At 37.9% G+C, this 22769-nt stretch overlaps 1 protein-coding gene across 20 annotated transcripts in view; it reads left to right on the top strand.

Moving 5' to 3' along the window:
* CADPS (calcium dependent secretion activator) overlaps positions 1 to 22769 on the top strand; it is a 589311-nt gene that overhangs the window by 115598 nt on the left and 450944 nt on the right. The window lies entirely within an intron of this gene.

Consider the following 22769-nt stretch of genomic DNA (forward strand, 5'->3'; position numbering starts at 1 on the left):
CTACCATAACTTTCTGTAGGATAAATCTATAAAATGAGAACTGTTCAGTCAAAAATTTTAAAATATTTTAAGTTTCAGCTGCAAGTTTTCAAATTTCCCTTCAAAAAGCTTAAACTCAAGTATCCAAAATAAAAGTAAATTCTGTGAGCATACAAACTATGGCTATTTCTTTCTCTGAGACTGTCTACAGAGCTCAGAACAGCATCTCAAATGTACGTAGTATAGACCTCAATAAGTAGTTATTAGCCCAGAGGCTGGCACATGATGATGCTTCATAAATGTTAATAACAATTATTACTTTCCTTAAAGTTGTTATATTTCTTCTCATTGCACACACATTCTCACTGTGCAGCAACATTTTTATATGTTTATTTGGGGTTATGTCTAAGAATAAACATAAAACTTCTGAAAACCCCAACCTAATCTCTTTTATGTTCTCATGTGGATTGCTTCCTTTGTTAATATCTCTGATACACATTCTGTGTGAAACTGGTTTCTGCCCCTCCCTAGGCCAATGTAAGTTCTGTGCAGCCACTTGGTGTCTGCTCGGGCCCAAAGAGTACAAGACCTTGGGACAAAATGAGCCTGAGCAAAGTGCTATTGAATTTTTTGTTTTGTTTTTTTTCCATATTTTTCCAAAGCTGGAAACGGGGAGAGACAGTCAGACATACTCCTGCATGCGCCCGACCAGGATCCACCCAGCACGCCCACCAGGGGTGACGCTCTGCCCACCAGGAGGCGATGCTCTGCCCCTCCGGGGCCTTGCTCTGCTGCGACCAGAGCCACTCTAGCGCCTGGGGCAGAGGCCAAGGAGCCATCCCCAGCACCCGGGCCATCTCTGCTCCAATGGAGCCCTGGCTGCAGGAGGGGAAGAGAGAGACAGAGAGGAAGGAGGGGGGGGGGTGGAGAAGCAAATGGGCGCCTCTCCTATGTGCCCTGGCTGGGAATCGAACCCAGGTCCCCCGCACACCAGGCCGACACTCTACCGCTGAGCCAACCGGCCAGGGCCGAGTGCTATTGAATTTATGAAAAACAAAGAAAATAATAATCAGCCATCTCCAATTTAAGTGCTGTTTATAGTGTCTGCTGGCTGACTCACACAGTCCTCCCTCTTTGAGGATGGGCATAGTGGGGTTATTGACCACACTGTCTTTAGTCTGGAACGTGGAGTCTGCTATCCTAGTTCTGTGTCTCTCTGTCATGGTTTCCTCAACTGTAATAACAATGTCTACTTCACCATGGTCAAGAACAGCCCTGAGACAGTGCACATAAACCTCTTCGCACCAAATGTAGCTTGGAATGCACACCTAGTACACAGTGGCCACTGATCCCAGAACTTCACTCCTGGCAGTGCTGGAGAAATGGCTACATGTACTGTTTTATGTTCCCCTAGTTCTCTTTTATGGACTTGACATTTGCTTTCAAATTCTATGAGATTAATGCATTAGATTTTGCTGAGCCTACCAGTTGGGGGGAATCTTGACAAATTTTATTGAGCCCATTTTCCACTTGGAGAAAATAGAACCCAAAGCTATGTAACAATTGCTTCTGGTGTGCCAGAGAACCAGAAAATGTTGGAACTGGAACTTGAACCAAAGTGTCTCTATTCACAGTGCAGAGTGCCAGGCTACTTCATGATAATCTTACCAAATCTTACCAATGTGCTGGTGGTGGCAGTGATGATCAGGATGTTGATGAAAGTTTGCACACATTGGGTGCTTATTTTTGGCCAGGTAGTGTGCATTTATATAGTATCTCATTTAATCTTCACACTAACTGCAATATAGGTGCTATTATTCCCAGAAACTGAGAAAATGTACTAATTTGCTCAAGATCACACAGCTGGGAACTGTGGTGTTCTATCAGTCCTTTGGGAGCCAAACCCTGTACTTCTGACTAGCACAATCAGCCCCATAAAACCAACCATTCAGAAGCTAGTCCCTGCTCTCAGCAGAAATCAGTGAGAACATTTTTTCCTGATCGTTGAAAAGACTTCCAAAGCCCCAGGATTGATTATGTAGCCAAATCTGATCAATATTAGAACTTCAACTCTGTTTCCTATCTGCAGTCTTATTTAAAATCAGTAAAAAATATTCTAAACCACTAGCCTTTCAAACTTGAAGTTCAGTAGAATTTATCTTTAAAGTCTTCTTTGAAAAATATGAGTGAAATCCCACTTTTCTTTGTAAGGAGAGATTTGTTTTGCCTGCATTCATTGGCTTTCTGGTTGAGCAGGCAGAGAGGAGCAAGACAGCAGATTATTCAAACAAACAAGTCATCTGATTGAAAGCACACTAATAATAACCTCTTTATTTAGGAGAGGCCCTGGCTGCAGGAAAGTCTCTTTAGCAACAAGTCATGCCATTGAGTCAGGCGCTAGAGCATGGACCACAGTGCACATGCAGTAGCTCTGCAGAATGATAAAATGCAGCTTGTGGGTCACCCAGACCATTCTGATAGTTCTTTAAAGCACGTGGGTGAAAGACATGAATCTTATATAAGTGGACTTTGAGAAATGAGTAACTTTCCATGAATCACCACATTCCTGGGTATCCCCACAAGAAGGTGGATGCTGATCTCAACTTCCTTTTAACGGTTTGTTCTCATCTAAGGAAAACTAGGGATACAGAAACCATATGATGCAGCCACACAAGCAGAACCTGAGATGAAGCTGGAAAAAGAAACGTAGGGTGACAAGTGCTGGCAATGTGCCTGTCTGATTTCTTCCAAGAGCCTCTTATTTTTCATTCATGTATTGTATTTTGTAAACAAATTAAGGGAGGTAACTCATAAGGAAAGATATTGCATGCTCTGCCCTTCGGTTATTTCAGAGTTGACTGTGTGTGGTACAAACCTTGTCACTGAAACAGGCCTTTAGGCAACTGTGGCCTACGTGATCAGCTATGCTTTTAATAGAACTGCAAAAGTAAGTAATAGAATTTCTTATACAACTGTGAGCTTCCCACAAAAACACTGGAGGTTACTTGACTTTTATTATCTGGGGCATAACAGAGACAGTAGTGACTAGACAGCTGGGTTGTATCACAATGATCACGATGATGATGATAGCACCTAACATTTGGGTATGCTTACCATGTCACAAGGACAGAGCTGCCACTTCACACATTGTCTCAGTTAGCCTTTACAACAATTATAATAAAGATACTATTCATATACCTATTTTACAAACCAGCAAACTGAGGTTTAGAGAAGTCAAGCTCTTATCCCAACCACTTATAGCTAGTGAGCACTAAATCTAGAATTCAAACTTGAACAATCTGATTCCAAAATGAAAACCCTTTAATCGCTATGTACATGGTCTTCAAAAAGTTTTTAGCACGCACCCAATCAGTAAAACATTTTGAGGACACCCACTCTTTATATTTATTTATTAAAAACTAATACTATAATGTAAAGTATAAATTTAAAGGAACAAACCAAAGATGAAATATTGTTTGGGTTCACTATATTTATTAATGGAAGAAAAGTATTTTTGATCTTATAAAAAGATAATTATAATTAATGTTTTGATATAAGTAGTATGCATAAATATGCTTCCATATTTTTGAAATTTTTTGTTTAATGCTTTTGGATTAGTAACTCAAAGACCCAGTTTTAAGTCTTTTACTAGTTGATCACAACTGAAAAAGATGCTTTAGAAGATTCTTAGATCCAGATGTTTGGAAGGTGTCATTGGCTGCACTTTTTAAATCAAGATCTCTGTGTGTCAGTTCTACCTGTCGATTATGCAGAGATTCTTGTTGAAATCCAGGTCATAAGTTGCTGTCTTTTCCAATGTCCACCTATTGTTATTCAACAAATATTGGGTCTTTATAGCTTTTAAACATTTGTGTAAAACTTATAAATTCTCTTTGTTCAGAACTTCTGAAAGCTGATGAAACAGTTTTATATAATTGTTTCCAACAATTTAAAGTGATTTTTATAGGTACATCAAGTATGTGGACATATCCTGACATTAAACAATAAAAGAATGATTTCCATAAACAGTCCTGCTTTCAAACCGCTCCCTCCATAACTGCAGTTTAAAAAAAAAAAGTTTGTCTTTATGTCCTTGCAGGGTGGCATTTATGTGTCCTGCTAAGGGGATCGCTTTAGACCATCATTAGCATATGTCTCGAGATAGTGTACAAGGAAGGACATGATTCAGTGTTGATGATGATTATCCATATTTCAAATCTTTTTCTCATAAGTTTACACTGAGGAGAAGCTTATCTTTGCTTTTACCTTGTAATATGGCTGGTGAGGAGTCAGAGTTGAAGTGTTCATTCTGCCATTTTCCTGCTCAGCTGTGCTAATCTCATTGTCACCCACTTTATCATAGGCAGGATGGGCAGTGGAGAGCAGAGGAGCCTTTAAGCATCACATCACATTCTTTTTGTAGGTTCTTTTAGTTTGGGGAAATAGCCAGAGATATCACCATTATGAACTGGGCGTGAATACTGCAGTTCTATAAAAAAGGCTACTTTGGTATCAAAGTTTGCTTTTGCTGGATGGCAAAAGCAAACCTCAAGGTGTGTGACATTCAAAATCCAGTTTTTAAGACATTCAAAGAACAATACAAGCAAATTTCACCCATGGTGTTAGAACCCTGAGACTCAGCCATGTCATAATAATGATGTTAAATTGAACTAACCCTGGTCACTTACATTCTCCACCCCTGCCCCAACCACCAGCATTAGATCTCTCATTAACTTAGAAACCTGTTTCTAAATTATGAAAATATCAAATATGCATAGAAAAGTAGAGAGGTTAGTGAAATAAACCCTCATGTACCCATCACCCAGCTTATTAATTATCACTTCATGGTCAGGCTGTTTCACCTATATTCCCCATGCTTCCCTACTGAATTATATAAAAGGAAATCTCATACATAATATTAATGCATCCATACACATTTTAGGGGCCTGTTCTATTTTCTTTCTTTCTTCCTTTTTTTTCTTTAGTGAGAGAGAGAAGGGCTCAGGCAGACAGAAAGGGAGAGAGATAGAAGCATCAACTTGTAATTGTAGCCCCTTAGTTGTTCATTGATTGCTTTCTCAGATGTGCCTTGACCAAAGTGCTCCAGCCATGCCAGTGACCCCTTGTTCAAGCCAGTGACCTTGGGCTCAACCTTGGACTTCAAGGTCAAATATCTATGATCCCATGCTTAAGCCTGTGCTCAAGCTGGCAACCGCAGGGTTTCAAATCTGGGTCGTCAGCATCCCAGGCTGACTATCTACTGCACCACTGCCTGGTCAGGCTATGGGTCTGTTTTTTAAATATAAGCTATGTTACTATTACTATACCTGATAAGTTATCACTATCTCCTATTATCAACTATCGAGTCAATTTTCAACTTCCCTTAAAGTCTCACACATATTTTGTAGTTTGTTCACTAAAATCAGATTTCAAATAAGGGCATACATTAGAATTGATTGATCTATTACTTATGTGTCTTTCATATATATGTGTATATGTGTGTGTGTGGGTGTATATATATATTGTTGAAGATACAAGGTCATTTGTCTTAGAGCATTTCCACAGTCTGTGTTTTGCTGTTTGTACCCTATTTGGTATTATTTCACTTGATCTTTTGCATTCCCCATAAAAGGCTAACATGATCCAGTAATTTATCACATTAAGGTTTAATAATTTTACCAGAATACTTCAGAGGTAGTATTTGTACTTTTATCAGTAGTCACATAATGACTATTCTCTTCTTTTTGGCAATGTTAATAGCCTTCAATGGCAATTGTTTAAGCCCATGATTATTTTATTGGGGGTTACTACAGGGTGACAGTTTATCATTCTTTTTTTTATGTATTAGCTAGAACAAGTCTTTAAAGAGGAACTTTCATTCATCTTTTGTTTACTCTGAGGTACAGATCATATAGAAAAGGCAAAAAAAAAGTAGTTGATACTTACTCTTTATTTATATGATCAAAACAATGGATTAGTTTCTTAGCATCTTTGGAAAGTGACCAGTTACATTCTTTCTGTTGTATTATTCTGTTTTGTTTGTTTTAGTACTGGTATGATTTAAATATATTTGACAGCGCATCTGTGTAGTCATTACTTGTATTGATTCTCGGGTCACCTGTGGCCAGTGTGTGCCTCCTCTAGTTGGCTTCTGAGTCCTTTTGACAAGATCCCATAAGTCTTTGATAGCTTCCTTCCTCTCTGGAAAGACAAGAGTCATGTTGTACATTGCATGCCTCAGACATGGCATGGCTGAGGAACCCTCTTCAGTCTTCATGGGAAATGGTATTTATAGATCACAGGTAGAAATCATTTTCACTTTAAGTTCTGGCTTATTTCCCATTTTTTAAATACTACAGTTTACCCTGAATAATGCAGGGGTTAGGGGCTCGAATCCCCTGTGCAATTCAAAATGCACATATAACTTTTGACCCCCCCAAAACTTAACCACTAGTAGCCTACTGGTGAATGAAAGCCTTACTGAAAACTGACCAGTCGAGTAACATAGTTTGTGTGTTCTGTGTATAATATACGGTATTCTTACAATAAGATAGGCTAGAAAAAAGAAAATGCTATTAAGAAAATCATAATGAAGAGAAATATATTTATAGGATTTATATATATAAGTAGACCCATGCAGTTCAAATCTGTGTTGTTTAAAGGTCAACTGTATAAGTGTGTGTGTGCATGTGTGTATATTTCCCTTTCTTTTAGGTGAATAGAACCATATTTTACACACATTTCTCTGACTCATTTTTTCAATTAATAATATACACTGGGACATCAGCGTAATGGCGCGGTAGGAAGCGATACCGATAAATCTCCCTGAAAACTCAACAAGATCTTCAACCAAAAACAGAAAAAACTATCCTTGGAGCCTCCAGATGTTTTGCAATACACCTGAAGGTATGGTCGATCAAAAAATTGGCTAAATATATAATCAAACCCCAAAGGAAATAGGGAGTAAAAAATGCTCCGCTTTCCTCACTAACCTTAACAGGGTGGCTTTCACTGGGAACTGAGAATATAGAAACTGAGGTGGGTAAAGGGGTGAATAGATTCAGGCTGCGGCACAAACAGCCAAACCAGGCTGTGGCACAGAGATCCAAGCCGAGGAAAAACTGTGCCTGTGGCAACCCAGTCAATACAAGCTAGGACTCGTGCCAAACCCAGAAAAAGAAAGACAAGTGGGGCAGCCATTTTCCCCAATCTCCTGGTCGGCACACGCAGATAGTGGGTTAGAGATTCCTCTGAGTGCCTCAGCAGTGGGCGCTCCTGTTACCCCACAGAGGGGCAGAGTCAGGGGCCTTTGTGTGGGCCAAAAGCAGAATCTCGAGCTGCCCCAGTGCCCTGAGGGAGCCACGCACGGGGAGGGAGCAAGAGCCAATTCCAAAGCTGCAACTTTTCCATGCAGGAGGGGGTTTCACTCAGAGGGTGAGACTTTTGGCCTGATATCCTGGTCTGCGCGTGCAGATAGTGAGCGAGAGTTTCCTTCAAGCACCCCAAGAGTGGGTGCCCACCCGTGTTACCAGACAGAGTGGCAGAGCCAGAGGTCTTTGAGTGGGTGGAAGCCCCACCTGATTATGCTAGCAGCTCTGACTGACTGACCCTTACCCAGAGCCCTGTGCTGAGTGGGAATAGAGTGGGGAGTGGTCAGCTCTTTGAGCCTCTAACTATCCAGGCAGAGGCAGCAGCAACCCCATAACTAGATTATCAGGCTACTAATTGAGGATGGAAAGACTAGGAGAGAGGCTCCAGGAACACGGACTCTCTCACTGTCAGAGCCTATAAATGCTAATGAGCCTCGACTGCCAACAAGACTGAAACACAATACATGACATTGCCATAGAGACTTATCAACTGCAAACCTCTACCTGAGCATGCCAAAGGGGCAGAACCCGGGGTACAGAGTCACCGACCAGGAAGAGGGAGAGAAAAGAAAAAGCAAGAAGATAACCTCTCAAAATCAAGAATAATCCGCAGACTTTATAACCTATCCCATTTTATTATATTTCTTCATTTCTTTTTCTTATCTTCATTCTTGATTTTTTTTTCTTTTTTTTCCTCCTCCAATTTGGTCATTTAACTCTCTGCTGGTCTTACTCTTTCCTCTCCTTGAACTACACTACCCATAAGTGTTATATCTCCCATTATCTTTTCTTTCCTCTTCCTTTCTCTCTATGAGGGTTGCACTCCAAAACCCTTAACTCTCTTTCTCTCTCTCTCTCTCTCTCCTCTTTTTTCTTTTTTCTTCTTTCTTCTTTTAGTGGTATCCTCTTTTTTTTTTCTCTCTCTCTCTCTCTTTCTTTTCTCCTTCTATATTAGTTTCTTCCTTTCTCCTTTACGTCTCCTTTCATTCAAACCTCAATAATGAACAAATTATCTTATTTGGGACTCAAACTTATGTTTGTGGATTTTGGAGTTTTTTTACTTCACCTTTTTAACTAACTAGCAGTGCTCCCATCCCTGGCTCTCCATTTTATCTAGTTCTTGTTCCACTAAATACAATAGTAATGTTTTAATTTGTCCCCCCATTTTCCTGTATCCCTCTTATTCCTCTCATCATAACTCTTAGTCAACCAACATTTAAAAGCAAATCAGATACAAAAGATGGCAGCAGAGTAGGCGGACGCACAGACACCCAGCTCTTAACACCAAACTGGAATACAATCAATTTAGGAAAAATCAGCATGAAAAACCAACACTGAACTGCAAGAACAGCTCTCAAAAACCAAGGAGCAAAGAGGAAGACATAATAACCCTGGTAAGGAGTGCCTGAATCTCCTCTGCTTACAGGAACGGAAGGGGGGGGGTGAGGCTGAGAGCCCAGAGAGGATTTCACAGAGGAAAAAGAGCAGAAACTACTGCCCACAGCCACTTACCTGGCGACCAGGGAGCAAGGTGGGTTGAAAAGACCAGCTTATCCCCCAAGTGGAAAGGACAGGGAGAGGGACAGACTGTGAGGGGCTAAGGTATGCAAGAAACAAAATAAAAAAGCTGACTCATTCATGCCGAAGGTGGCCATAGCTGGGGGAGGGACTGAACCTTTCACAAAACACAGCTGAAGTGCTTCCGGATCAGAGATCTCCGGACATCTATCCAGCTCCAATCAGCGCAACAAGACACAGCTGAAAACAAGAAGTGGGGAGGAGGGGCAGTAACTCAGGTCTCCATGGAGATCTGAGATACACCTCCCCCTACTGAAGCTGAGAAAAAACCCTGCCCTCAGTGAGATTAGTTGGTGGAAGAGACCTTCAGCATCTCAGGTTACACCCACAGCATTCCTGGTTACAGTTTCAAGGAAGCCCCCTGCTGAGATCAGTTAACAAGACTATCACCTGTTAAGAAAACAAACAAATCAAGACTTCAAAGCTGCCCAAATCCGAAAGTGGATTACAAATAATACGTGATACCAACCCAAGAAGACCTAGAAATAACACAACTGAAAACTGGAGGCAGACTAAAACACCATGATGAGAAGACAAAGGAGTGCAACCCAAATGAAACCACAAGAGACACCTTTGAGAGATGAGCTGAGTGATATGGAAATAAACTTCCAGATGCGGAGTTCAAAATAATTATTGTAAGGATGCTTAGGGATCTTAGAACAACAATTAAGGGGCAGTTTGAAAACCTAAATAAAGAAATAGCAAGTATAAAAAAGAACCAGTCAGAGATGACAAATACAATATCAGAAATAAAGACCACAATGGAAGGAATTAAAAACAGGATAGATAGAGCAGAGGATCGAATCAGCAAGTTAGAGGACAACTGGAATGAAGGCATGAAAGCAGAGAAGAAAAGAGAAAAGAGACTCAAAAAGTCAGAGGAAAATCTTAGAGAGCTCTGTGACAACATGAAGAGAAATAACATCCACACCATAGGGGTTCCTGAAGAAGAAGAAGAAAAGGAACAAGGAATAGAGATGTTGTTCAATCATATCATAGCTGAAAATTTCCCTAAATTAATGCAAGAGAAACTCTCACAAGTCCAAGAAGCACAGAGGACTCCATTAAAGAGAAACCCAAAGAAACCTACACCAAGACACATCATAATTAAAATACCAAAGCTAAGTGATAAAGAGAACATATTAAAAGCTGCAAGAGAAAAAAAGTTATCACCTACAAAGGAGCCCCTATAAGGATGACATCTGACTTCTCAACAGAAACACTTGAGGCCAGAAGGGAATGGCAAGAAATATTCAAAGTAATGCAGAACAAGAACCTACAACCAAGACTACTTTATCCAGCAAGGCTATCGTTTAAAATCGAAGGAGAAATAAAAAGCTTCCCAGACAAAAAACAACTCAAGGAATTCATTGCAACCAAACCAATGCTGCAGGAAATGTTAAGGGGCCTGTTGTAAACAGATCAAAGTGAGAAAAGAATATAGCAAAAAAAGGAATACACCTTTAAAGAAGAAAATGGCAATAAACTATTACATATCAATAATAACCTTAAATATAAATGGATTAAATGATCCAATCAAAAGAAATAGGGTAGCTGCATGGATAAGAAAACAGGACCCATACATATGTTGTCTACAAGAGACACACCTTAGAACAAAAGACACACATAGATCGAAGGTAAAAGGATGGAAAAAAACATTTCATGCAAATGGAAATGAAAAAAAAGCTGGGGTAGCAATACTTATATCAGACAAATTGGACTTTAAAACAAAGGATATAATAAGAGATAAAGAAGGCCACTACATAATGATAAAGGGAGCAATCCAACAAGAAGATATAACTATTATAAATATCTATGCACCTAATATAGGAGCACCCAAATATATAAAACAGACTTTGATAGATTTAAAGGGTGAGATCAACAGCAATACTATAATAATAGGGGATTTCAATACCCCACTAACATCACTAGATAGATCCTCAAGAAAGAAAATTAACAAAGAAACATCAGACTTAAAGGACACACTAGATCAACTCGATTTAATAGATATCTTCAGAACCTTTCACCCTAAAGCAACAGAATATACATTCTTTTCAAGTGCTCATGGTACATTCTCTAGGATAGACCACATGTTAGGGCATAAAAGAGCTCTCAACAAATTTAAGAAGACTGAAATCATATCAAGCACTTTCTCCGATCACAACGGCATGAAACTAGAAATGAATCACAACAGAAAAGCTCAAAAATTCTCAAACACATGGAAACTAAATAGCAGGGTGTTAAACAATGAATGGATTAAGAATGAGATCAAAGAAGAAATAAAAATATTCCTAGAAACGAATGACAATGAGCATACAACAACTCAAAATTTATGGGACACAGCAAAAGCAGTGCTGAGAGGGAAGTTCATAGCACTACAGGCACACTTTAAGAAACTAGAAAAAGCTCAAATAAACAACTTAACCCTGCATCTAAAAGAATTAGAAATAGAACAGCAAGTAAAGCCCAAATGTAGTAGAAGGAAGGAAATCATAAAGATCAGAGCAGAAATAAATGACATAGAGGCTAAAGAAACAATACAGAGGATCAATGAAACTAGGAGCTGGTTCTTTGAAAAGGTACACAAGATTGATGAACCTTTAAGTAGACTCACCAAGAAAAAGAGAGAGAAGACTCAAATAAATAAAATTAGAAATGAGAGTGGAGAAATAACAACTGACACAACAGAAATACAAAATATTGTAAGAAAATACTATGAAGAACTGTATGACAAAAAACTAGACAACCTAGATGAAATGGACAAATTCCTTGAAACATATACTCTTCCAAAAATCAATCTGGAAGAATCAGAAAACCTAAACAGACCGATTACAACAAATGAGATCGAAACAGTTATCAAAAAACTCCCAACAAAGAAAAGTCCGGGCCCGATGGCTTCACAACGGAATTCTACCAAATATTCAAAGAAGAACTAACTCCTATCCTTCTCAAACTATTTCAAAAAATTCAAGAGGAAGGAAGACTTCCAAGCTCCTTTTATGAGGCAAGCATAATTCTGATTCCAAAACCAGGCAAAGACAATACAAAGAAAGAAAATTATAGGCCAATATCTCTGATGAATATAGACGCTAAAATCCTCAACAAAATATTAGCAAACCGGATCCAACAATATAGAAAAAATCATACACCATGATCAAGTGGGATTTATTCTGGGGAGGCAAGGCTGGTACAATATTCGTAAATCAATCAATGTGATTCATCATATAAATAAAAAGAAGGAGAAAAACCATATGATAATTTCAATAGATGCAGAAAAAGCATTTGATAAAATCCAGCACCCATTCATGATCAAAACTCTCAGCAAAGTGGGAATACAGGGAACATACCTCAACATGATAAAAAGCCATCTATGAGAAACCCACAGCCAACATCATACTCAATGGGAAAAAATTAAAAGCAATACCCTTAAGATCAGGAACAAGGCAGGGGTGCCCCCTTTCACCACTCTTATATAACATAGTCCTGGAAGTCCTAGCCACAGCAATCAGACAAGAAGAAGAAATAAAAAGCATTCAAGTTGGAAAAGAAGAAGTAAAACTATCATTATTTGCAGATGATATGATATTGTATATAGAAAACCCTAAAGTCTCAGACAAAAAACTACTGGACCTGATAAATAAGTTCAGCAAAGTGGCAGGATATAAAATCAATACTCAGAAATCAGAAGCATTTTTATACACCAACAATGAACAGTCAGAAAGAGAAATTAAGGAAACAATCCCCTTCACAATTACAACCAAAAAAATAAAGTACCTAGGAGTAAACTTAACCAAGGAGAATAAAGACTTGTACTCGGAAAATTACAAAACATTGATAAAAGAAATCAAGGAAGATACAAACAAGTGGAAGCATATACTGTGCTCATGGTTAGGAAGAATAAACATCATTAAAATGTCTTATTACCCAAAGCAATCTATAAATTCAATGCAATACCAATTAAAATACCAATGACATACTTCAAAGATATAGAACACATATTCCAAAAATTTATATAGAACCAAAGGAGGACACGAATAGCCTCAGCAATCTTAAAAAAGAAGAATAAAGTGGGAGGTATCACACTTCCTGATATCAAGTTATACTACAAGGCCGTTGTACTGAAAACAGCCTGGTACTGGCATAAGAACAAGCATATACATCAATGGAACAGAACAGAGAACCCAGAAATAAACCCAAAGTTCTATGGACAACTGATATTTGACAAAGGAGGTAAGGAAATACAATGGAGTAAAGACAGCCTCTTTAACAAATGGTGTTGGGAAAATTGGACAGCTACCTGCAAAAAAATGCAACTAGATCACCAGCTTACACCACTCACAAAAATAAACTCAAAATGGATAAAAGACTTAAATGTAGGCCATGAAACCATAAGCATCTTAGAAGAAAACATAGGCTGTAAGCTCTCGGACGTCTCTCGGAGCAATATATTTGCTGATTTATCTCCACGGGGAAGTGAAATAAAAGACAGGATAAACAAATGGGACTATATCAAACTAAAAAGCTTTTGCACAGCTAAAGACAACAAGAACAGAATAAAAAGACAAACTACACAATGGGAGAACATATTTGACAATACATCTGATAAGGGGTTAATAATAAAAATTTATAAAGAACTTGTAAAACTCAACACCAGGAAGACAAACAACCCAATCCAAAAATGGGCAAAAGAGATGAATAGACACTTCTCCAATGAGGAAATACAAATGGCCAATAGGCATATGAAAAAATGCTCTACATTACTAATCATTAGAGAAATGCAAATTAAAACCACAATGAGATATCACCTCACACCAGTCAGAATGGCACTTATCAACAAAACAAAACAGAATAAGTGCTGGCGAGGATGTGGAGAAAAGGGAACCCTCCTGCACTGCTGGTGGGAATGCAGACTGGTGCAGCCACTGTGGAAAACAGTATGGAGATTCCTCAAAAAACTGAAAATCGAACTGCCTTTTGACCCAGCTATCCCACTTTTAGGAATATACCCCAAGGACACCATAGAACGGCTCGAAAAGGAGAAATGCACCCGTATGTTTGTGGCAGCAGTGTTCACAATAGCGAAGATCTGGAAACAGCCCAAGTGTCCGTCAGAGGACGAGTGGATTAAAAAGCTTTGGTACATATATATTATGGAATACTACTCAGCCATAAGAAATGATGACATCGGATCATTTACAATAACATGGATGGACCTTGACAACATTATACGGAGTGAAATAAGTAAATCAGAAAAAAAACTAAGATGAATCCATACATAGAAGGGACATAAAAATGAGACTCAGAGACATGAACAAGAATGTGATGGCAACAGGGGTGGGGGGTTGGGGGAGGGGGTAGGGGGTGAAGAAGGAGAGAGGGGTTAGGGGAGGGGAGGGGCACAAAGAAAACCAGATAGAAGGTGACAGAAGACAATTTAACTTTGGGGGAGGGGTATACAGCACAATCAAATGTCAAAATAATCTAGAGATATTTTCTCTCAACATGTGTACCCTGAGTTGTCAATGTCACTGCATTAAATTTAATAAAAAAAAAAAAGCAAATCATTTTATTCTTGACCCAAATTTTTTCCTTATTTGCTTTTTGTGGGTCCATACCCCCTTTTATTTCTGTTTTTTTGTTGTTGGTTTTTTCCCCCTTTATTACTTCTCCCCAATTCGGTTCCTCCAGTACAGGCATTGTTTGTTCTATTTAGTACAATATAACTCACAGTTCACCACAAGATTTTCTCAAGAAAGAGGGGAGAGGAGAGGAGAGGAAAAAAGGAGGGGGGGAATAATTTCATTTTTTTAAAACAATTTTTTTATTTTATTTTTCTTTATTTAATTATTTTTTTAAAAAAAACACTTCGGTTTTTTATTTTTATTTTTTTAACTTTTTATTCTTTATTAAATCTCATTTATACTATCAACAAAACCACCCTCAGATGCCATAAAGGAAGAGAAAATTGAATACCATGGATACGAAAGAAAGAGAGAAAACACAGATAGATGAGGAAAAATCTATGGAGAAAAAATTTAATATATTGGAAACCTTGGAGTTAAACGACAGAGAATTTAAAATAGAAATCTTAAAAATACTCAGAAATATACAAGAAAATACAGAAAGGCAATTTAGGGAGCTCAGAAAACAACTCAATGAAAACAAAGAATATATTTCCAGGGAAATTGAAACTATAAAAACAAATCAAACAGAGATGAAAAACTCAATTCACAAGCTGAAAAATGAGGTAACAAGCTAAGCTAATAGAACAGGCCAGATAGAAGGTAGGATTAGTGAAATAGAAGACAAGCAACTTGAGGCACAACAGAGAGAAGAAAGAGACTCAAAAATTAAAAAAAAAAAGAGAGATAGCCCTACAGGAATTATCTGACTTCATCAAAAAGAATAACATAAGAATAATAGGTATATCAGAGGGAGAAGAGAGAGAAAATGGAATGGAGAACATACTCAAACAAATAATAGATGAGAACTTCCCAAGCCTGTGGAAAGAAATAAAGCCTCAAATTCAAGAAGCAAACAGAACACCAAATTTTCTTAACCCCAACAAACCTACTCCAAGGCATATCATAATGAAATTGGCACAAACCAACGGCAAAGAAAAAATTCTCAAGGTAGCCAGGGAAAAGAAGAATACAACATATAAAGAAAGTACCATTAGATTATCATCAGATTTCTCAACAAAAAACTCTACAAGCTAGAAGAGAGTGCACCCCAATATTTAAAGTCCTGAAAGAGAGAAACTTTCAGCCACAAATACTATACTCATCAAAGTTATCCTTCAAATATGAAGGAGAAATAAAAACATTCACAGATACAGAAAAGATGAGGGAATTTATCATCAAAAAACCCCCACTCCAGTAATTACTAAAGGGGGTTCTTCAATCAGATACAAAGAACAAAAAAAAAAAAAAAAAAACAAAGCCACAAGTAAAAGCTCCAAGAAGAACACAATAAAACCAAATTTAAACTGTGATAACAACAAAAAGAAAGGGGGAGGAGAGGATGGAGATTAACAGTAGCAAAGGACAATGGAGTGCAAAAGTACTCACAAAATAGTGTACTACAATGAACAGGGTAGGAACCCTTTTCATTACTTAAAGGTAACCACCATTGAAAAAACCACCACAGAAGCACATGATTTAAAAAAGATAGCAACAGAGGAAAGATATATGGAATACAACCAAATAAAAACAAAAGATAGAAAAAAGAAAGAGAAGGATCAAACAAGACACAAAACTAACAGAAAGCAATCTATAAAATGGCAATAGGGAACTCACAAGTGTCAATAATTACACTTAATGTAAACGGATTAAACTCACCAATAAAAAGGCACAGAGTAGCAGAATGGATTAAAAAAGAAAATCCAACTGTATGCTGCCTACAAGAAACTCATCTAAGTAACAAGGATAAAAACAAATTCAAAGTGAAAGGCTGGAAAACAATACTCCAAGCAAATAACATCCAAAAAAAAGGCAGGCGTAGCAATACTCAAATCTGATAATGCTGACTACAAGACAGCAAAAGTACTCAGACACAAAAATGGCCATTTCATAATGGCTAAGGGGAAACTGAATCAAGAAGACATAACAATTCTTAATATATGTGCACCAAACCAAGGAGCACCAAAATATATAAGACAGCTACTTATTGACCTTAAAACAAAAACTGACAAAAATACAATCATACTTAGAGACCTCAATACACCGCTGACGGCTCTAGATCGGTCATCCAAACAGAGAATCAACAAAGATATAGTGGCCTTAAACAAAACACTAGAGCACCTGGCTATGATAGACATCTACAGGACATTTCATACCAAAGGGACTGAGTATACATTTTTCTCCAGTCTACATGGATCATTCTCAAGAATTGACCATATGTTGGGCCACAAAAACAACATCAGCAAATTCAGAAAATTCAAAGTTATACCAAGCATATTTTCTGATCATAAAGCCTTGAAACTAGAATTCAACTGCAAAAAAGAGGAAAAAAATCCCACAAAAATGTGGAAACTAAACAACATATTTTTAAAGAATGAATGGGTCAAGGAAGAAATAAGTGCAGAGATCAAAAGATATATACAGACTAATGAAAATGACAATACGACATATCAGAATCTATGGGATACAGCAAAAGCAGTGATAAGAGGGAAGTTCATATCACTTCACGCATATATGAACACACAAGAGAGAGCCCAAGTGAACCACTTAACTTCACATCTTAAGGAACTAGAAAAACAAGAACAAAGACAATCCAAAACCAGCTGAAGAAAGGAGATAATAAAAATCAGAGCAGAAATAAATGAAATAGAGAACAGAAAAACTATAGAAAAAATTAATAGAACAAGGAGCTGGTTCTTTGAAAAGATCAACAAAATTGACAAACCCTTGGCACGTCTTACCAAGGAAAAAAGAGAAAGAACTCATATAAACAAAATCCAAAATGAAAGAGGAGAAATCACCACGGACACCGTAGACATACAAAGAATTATTGTAGAATACTATGAAAAACTTTATGCCACTAAATTCAACAACCTAGAAGAAATGGATAAATTCTTAGAAAAATACAACCTTCCTAGACTGAGTCAAGAAGAAGCAGAAAGCCTAAACAAACCTATTAGTAGAGAAGAAATAGAAAAAAACCATTAAATCATCCCCAAAAATAAAAGTCCAGGCCCAGATGGCTATAACAGCAAATTTTATCAAATATTCAAAAAAGACTTGGTTCCTATTCTACTGAAAGTCTTCCAAAAAATTGAAGAAGAAGCAATACTACCAAACACATTTTATGAGGCCAACATAACCCTCATACCAAAACCAGGCAAGGATGGCACAAAAAAAGAAAACTACAGACCGATATCTCTAATGAATACAGATGCTAAAATACTAAACAAAATACTAGCAAATCAAATACAACAAATTAAAAAAATAATACATCATGATCAAGTGGGATTCATCCCAGAATCTCAAGGATGGTTCAACATACATAAAATGGTTAATGTAATACACCATATCAACAAAACAAAGAACAAAAACCACATGATCTTATCAATAGACGCAGAAAAGGCTTTTGATAAAATACAACACAATTTTATGTTTAAGACTCTCAACAAAATGGGTATAGAAGGAAAATATCTCAACATGATAAAGGCCATATATGATAAACCATCAGCTAACATATTAAATGGCACAAAACTGAAGGCTTTCCCCTTAAATCAGGAACAAGACAGGGTTGTCCACTCTCTCCACTCTTATTTAATGTGGTACTAGAGGTTCTAGCCAGAGCAATCAGACAAGACAAAGAAATAAAAGGCATCCATATCAGAAAAGAAGAAGTAAAGGTATCACTTTTTGCAGATGATATGATCCTATACATCGAAAACCCCAAAGAATCCACAAAAAGACTACTAGAAACAATAAGCCAATACAGTAAGGTCGCAGGATACAAAATTAACATACAGAAGTCAATAGCCTTTCTATATGCCAACAATGAAACATTTGAGAATGAACTCAAAAGAATAATCCCCTTCACGATTACAACAAAAAAAATAAAATACCTAGGAATAAACATAACAAAGAGTGTAAAGGACTTTTATAATGAAAACTATAAATCATTGTTAAGGAAATCAAAGAAGATATAATGAGATGGAAGAATATTCCTTGTTCTTGGTTAGGAAGAATAAATATAATCAAAATGGCCATATTACCCAAAGCAATATACAAATTTAATGCAATTCCCATCAAAATTCCAATGACATTTTTTAAAGAAGTGGAACAGAAAATCATCAGATTTCTATCGAACTATAAAAAACCCCGAATAGCCAAAGCAATCCTAAAGAAAAAGAATGAAGCTGGAGGCATTACAATACCTGACTTCAAACTCTATTATAGGGCCAGGACAATCAAAACAGCATGGTATTGGCAGAAAAATAGACACTCAGACCAATGGAACAGAATAGAAAATCCAGAAATAAAACCACATATATATAGTCAAATAATTTTTGATAAAGGGGCCAACAACACACAATGGAGAAAAGAAAGCCTCTTCAATAAATGGTGCTGGGAAAACTGGAAAGCCACATGCAAAAGAATGAAACTGGACTACAGTTTGTCCCCCTGTACTAAAATTAACTCAAAATGGATCGAAGATCTAAACATAAGACCTGAAACAATAAAGTACATAGAAGAAGACAGAGGTACTAAACTCATGGACCTGGGTTTTAAAGAGCATTTTATGAATTTGACTCCAAAGGCAAGAGAAGTGAAGGCAAAAATTAATGAATGGGACTACATCAGACTAAGAAATTTTTGCTCAGCAAGAGAAACTGATAACAAAATAAAAGACAGCCAACTAAATGGGAAATGATATTTTCAAACAGCAGCTCAGATAAGGGCCTAATATCCAAAATATACAAAGAACTCATAAAACTCAACAACAAACAAACAACCCAATAAAAAAATGGGAAGAGGACATGAACAGACACTTCTCCCAGGAAGAAATACAAATGGCCAACAGATATACGAAAAGATGCTCATCTTCATTAGTTATTAGAGAAATGCAAATCAAAACTGCAATGAGATACCACCTCACACCTGTTCGATTAGCTATTATTAACAAGACAGGTAATAGCAGATGTTAGAGAGGCTGTGGAGAAAAAGGAACCCTCATACACTGTTGGTGGGAATGTAAAGTAGTACAACCATTATGGAAGAAAGTATGGTGGTTCCTCAATAAACTGAAAATAGAACTACCTTATGACCCAGCCATCCCTCTACTGGGTATATACCCCCAAAACTCAGAAACATTGATACGCAAAGACACATGCAGCCCCATGTTTATTGCAGCATTGTTCACAGTGGCCAGGACATGGAAACAACCAAAAAGCCCATCAATAGATGACTGGATAAAGAAGATGTGGCACATATACACTATGGAATACTACTCAGCCATAAGAAATGATGACATCGGATCATTTACAGCAAAATGGTGGGATCTTGATAACATTATACGAAGTGAAATAAGTAAATCAGAAAAAACCAGGAACTGCATTATTCCATACGTAGGTAGGACATAAAAGTGAGACTGAGAGACATTGATAAGAGTGTGGTGGTTATGGGGGGAGGGGGGAGAGGGAATGGGAAAGGGGGAGGGGGAGGTGCACAAATAAAACTAGATAGAAAGTGACAGAGGACAATCTGACTTTGGGTGATGGGTATGTAACATAATTGAATGACAAGATAACCTGGACATGTTATCTTTGAATATATGTATCCTGATTTATTGATGTCACCCCATTAAAAAAATAAAATTATAAAAAAAATAATATATACTGGAGGTCATTTCATATAACCATCTAAAGCTATTCTCCACTCCTTTTTTATAATTTTGTATAATACTCCATAGTATGGTATAGTGCTACAATAGTTTATTCAATCAGCCTAAATAATGGATATTTGGTATTTTAAGTAATACTTCAACAGCCTAAGTACATTGCTTATGGTTACACAACTGGTAAGTGCTGAACTGGGATTCAAACCCCACATTGCTATTCAGCTCCAGAACTCAGGTTTTTTTGTTTGTTTTTAAGTGAGAGAAAGGAAGACAGACACCCACATGCACCCCCACTGCTATCCACCTGGCAACCTCTGTCTAGGGCTGATGCTTAAATCAACTGAGCTATTTTTAGCACCTGAGGCTAATGTGCTGGGATCAACCAAGCTATCCTCAGTGCCTGGGGTCACACTCAAACCCACTAAATCATTGGCTACAGGAGGCGAAGAGGGAGGAATGAGAGAGGGCGAGAGGTGGAGAAGCAGATGGTCTCTTCTCCTATGTGCCCTGACTGGGAATCAAACCCGGGACTTTCCACATGCCAGGCTGACATTCTATCCACTGAGCCAGCTGGCCAGGACAGAGAATCCAGGTTTCTATTTGCTGTCTCCTTATTATCCTAAGATAACTAAAACACTGGACATGAACCAGATCAATTCAGTGTAGAGGTACTGCTGATGTAAAGTTTAAAGTTCACTCTGCCTTTATTAGTAAAAGTAAGGGAGGGGGGAGACTGTTGCTTGATAAATGCAAAGTTTTAAGATGGAGACAACATTCAAAACTTAGATCCATAAGGGGGAAAAACTAGAAGTTCTTGGTGGTAGAAAAACTTAGGGTGTACAAATCCTGACTGTGCTTGAAACTAGAGATGGCCTTTTATTGGGACATAGACAGACATCAATGAGCCTGCTCACCCAGGTCTCAGCCTGGCCACTTCAGCCATCTTTGTTCAAGGAAAGCCATACATTTTGTTGCAGGTTTTCTTTCTGAAACCACAGGAATATTCTGGAGGGGTGGCAGATGGTGTTATTAGAATATAATAGTCTAGACTATATTCAAAACTCCTAGAATCTGATGCTTAAGCACCAAAGATGATTTCTAAGGCCATTTTTCCTCTTGTCCAGGGTTTGGCCTCCAGGTAACATAACACCTCTGCTCTTCAAAGTTTGTATATGCTTCTACAAAGAAAAACTTGGCCATCCTTCATGGACAAATTTGATCTATGAAGACGTTTCCCCTTTGGTGACTACATGAAGATGTATGAGTCAAAATTTATGTCTTCTTTTATTATATACTAAGAAATGGACTGGAACTCATGCCACCCATCAGGTATCATGAGAGTCTACTAGAATGGGGGCTCCAGAAGCGGAAGGTTTTGTTTTTTAAATCACTATTGAATCTTCAGTGCTTATAACAATACTTGATACATAATGATGCTCAATTAATAATTGAATGACTGAATAGATGGATGAATGAATTTGGGCTCCAGAAATTTAAACAGTAAGTGCTCATATTCAACTTTAGAGATGCTTCATTACTCTGCCTTGTGCAAAATGACCAAGAAGAGGAAGTGCTTCCCCCCCAAACGCACTGTTTGTATCCTGCCTTTGCATATCCTCTCCTTTCTCCGAAGATTTTTAAAGAGTTCCACAGTGATGCTTCTCTTCTTCCCTGCCCTTACCATAAGTCTAAATCTTTCAATAGAACATATGTTAGCCCAGTATTGGCAGGATTGGCGTGGGGATGCTTGGAGAGTTAGGGTATGAATGACTCAAAATTCATTGATATTTAGTTTTTTCAAAGAGCTCGTTAGAACTAAAAAAAACAAAACAAAAACAAACAAAAAAAAACCCTCAATTGTCGCAGTCCTGAGGACCAAAAGGAAATGAAGACTGTCAATGAAGTAGAGGATGCAAAGTCTTCTCTAACCTCTTATTCGTTTTTATAACAAAGAGGCAGTTTTTCAAAAGGTGGTCTCTGAGATGCTAAGGTTTGGAATATCCAGTCTCTGTGTCACTCTTTCATCTTGTGGTCTGCTTGACTTTGGGTGCCACTGCCATGGGGCACCTCCGGTCACTCTGCTGCCTCTGCTCCGCACACAAATACTGTGTGTCCTGAACTCTGGTCCTCTTTGCCCTGTCCACAGAATTTCCCTATCCTTTCCAGAAGCCTTGTCCCAAATTGCCCCCATCCCTATTTCTGCTCCAGGATTATGGGCTGCCCTCATTGGGTGTCACATGTGTCATTATTCTGCCTGACCTTTGGTTGCGCCATGGATAAAGCACCGACCTGGAATGCTGAGGTCGCTAGTTTGAAACGCTGGGCTGGCCTGGTCAAGGCACATACAGGAAGCAACTACTACAAGAAGATGCTTCCTGCTTCTCCTCTTCTTTCTCTCTCTCTCTTTCTCTCTCTCTCTCTCTCTCCTCTCCCTCACTCTCTATCTCCCTCTTCCCTCTCTCCAAAAATTAATCAATATAATCTAAAAAT

The sequence above is a fragment of the Saccopteryx bilineata genome, chromosome 10 (genome assembly GCF_036850765.1).
Source record: "Saccopteryx bilineata isolate mSacBil1 chromosome 10, mSacBil1_pri_phased_curated, whole genome shotgun sequence".
NCBI lineage: Eukaryota > Metazoa > Chordata > Mammalia > Chiroptera > Emballonuridae > Saccopteryx > Saccopteryx bilineata.